The sequence below is a fragment of the Carassius auratus genome, unplaced genomic scaffold (genome assembly GCF_003368295.1).
Source record: "Carassius auratus strain Wakin unplaced genomic scaffold, ASM336829v1 scaf_tig00049816, whole genome shotgun sequence".
In the NCBI taxonomy this organism is placed as follows: domain Eukaryota; kingdom Metazoa; phylum Chordata; class Actinopteri; order Cypriniformes; family Cyprinidae; genus Carassius; species Carassius auratus.
In genome coordinates, this window is record NW_020527126.1 from 1 (window position 1) to 2500 (window position 2500).

Genomic DNA, 2500 nt, shown 5'->3' on the forward strand with positions numbered 1-2500 from the left:
GGAAATGCTTGAACTAAATGTAACTTTGGATAAAAGCATCTGCCGGATGAATAAATGTAAATTAACAATTCTGAATGACAACAAAAACGACAGTGCTTTAAAAGATGTTCTATAGTAAGAAGTTTTTGTCATATTTTGAATTAGTTTTTATATTTTCTGATTTCATTTTAATCTTAAAGTTGTAATTTAAAAAAATAATAATTGATTGTTCATTATTTATTTTTTTTACTTTTTAAAAATATATCTATATATATTTTTTTAGTTCAGTCTTAGTCATTTTAATATACATTATGTTAACCACTGGCTGAAAAAATAAAATTATGCACTTTATTTAATTTTTATTTAATGTTTGTTTATTTGTATAAATTACATTCTTTATGGTTTATTTTATTTATATTTTAAAAATATTATGTTTTAGTAAAGTTTTATACATTTTTTAGTAATTTAAAAACTAAATTAAATTCAATTAAAATAAGTTTGCTTAAAATAAGGAAAAAAAGTTGACATATTTATTTCATTTTATTTCAGCAAAGGTGATTTTTAGTTGTGTGATTCTAAAGTGTTTTTGGTTTGATTTGCCTGATTCCTCTGTGTTTCTCCAGCATGTCCAAGTCGTTTCGGTCAGAGTTTCCGCATCGATAAATCTAAAGGCCTGCTGGCCATCAAGGTCTTCAGCTCGTGGGACTTTATAAGTGATCAAGAAAAGCTCAGTCAAACTCCAGCGGGCAAACTTCGGCACACAGCTGAAGGTCAGCACACGTAATGATCATCTATTACATGCATATGTACACTTATGATCAGTGGATGAACATATGTACATGTATGATCCACGCGTGACACGCATGCATACCTATGATCAATGTTGAACCACATATGTACACGTATGATCAATGTATAACACGCACACACACGTATGATCCATGTGTGACATGCATGTACACATATGAACTATATATGTTGTTTTAGATTGCTTCACTGTCTTCATCTGTAAGTCGCTTTGGATAAAAGCATTCTGCTAAATGAATAAATGTAAATGTAAATATAAGACACACATGCACATGTATAATTGATGCATGACGCTCATATGTACACGTTTGATCCATGTATTACACGCACACACACCTATGATTCCATGTGTGACATGCATGTTCACATATGAACTATGTAAGACACACATGCACACATATAATGGATGGATGGACACATGCACATGAATAGTTGATGTATGACACACACATGTACACGTATGATCTTGTATGAGGCACATGCAAATGTACTATCAAACACATTATACACGTATCAATGCGTGACACCTGCACACAAATAAATGATGCATGCTCCTGTATGATCGATGTATGACACATATATGGACGTACGATCCATGCATCATGCACGCACATGTATGATTGATGTGTGACATGCATGCATGATTGAAATACGGCACACATGTATGTGTGTGATCATGTATGACATGCATGCACACACACACCACACACGTATGGATGTATGACATGTATGCACGCACACATGGTCTCTATATGATACACACACGCTTCAACTCTGTGTGTGTGTGTGTGTTGTGTGTGTGTGCAGGAGCTGGTGGCAGAGGTGAACCGTCAGGAGCAGAAGATCTCTGTTCTCCAGCGCTTGTTCCGGCTCTTCATCCACATGCTGGCGTGGATCTTGTGTTGGGAAGCACGTTAGCATGTGTGCTAGCTGTGTATTATTTCCTGAACACTTGCATGGGTAGGACACACACTTTTGATCCGAATGAAACACTTTCTAGCTGAATCAGAGGAAAGAGTTTGTTGATTCATCTCTCTCTCTCTCTCTCTCTCTGTCAGGATCTGCGTAGCCGCTCTTCACACAGCGTCGTCCGATCCGCTGCTGGAGGAGGTCAGTCTGCTCGCCGTTCCTGTCGTGGTGTCCAGCATTAACCTCCTCCTGCCCGGATTCTTCAATGTTGTGTCCTGGATGGAGAAATATGATTCTCCCAGTGTGCTCAACTACATCTCCATCAGCAGGTGAACCGCTTCTCACTTTCTTTATTCATTATTCATCTGATAAGAGTTCTGCTGTATGAACCAAACTAACCAGCTCTGAGATCACGTTCATGCTCTGATGCTTTCAAACATCAGACTGTCACGAAGCCAGGGGCTGAAATCTATTAAAGGTTTTTGTGTCACTTATTATTATTATTATTATTACTTTAATTTTTGTATTAATTTAATTTAAATATGCTTATTTTTTTATTTTACATTTTAAATAATTTATTAAAAATTAATTAATTAAACATGTAAAAAAAAGTTTTAAACTTTTCAGTTGTGATTTAATTTATTTACAATATTTTTACCAATTAATTATAAATATTTGTGATTTGTTTTTCATCATGAACCATTTAAATAATTATATTTATATAATATTTACATAATTCTATTATAATAATATAATTATAAATAATTTATTTGTGTATTTTATGTAAAATAAATATTAATATTTA

The 2500-nt window shown here is 33.7% G+C and overlaps 1 pseudogene; it reads left to right on the forward strand.

Annotated features, from left to right (window-relative positions):
* Positions 1 to 602: 602 nt before the first annotated feature.
* Positions 603 to 2500, forward strand: part of LOC113089438 (transmembrane channel-like protein 6) — a 6238-nt pseudogene continuing 4340 nt past the window's right edge.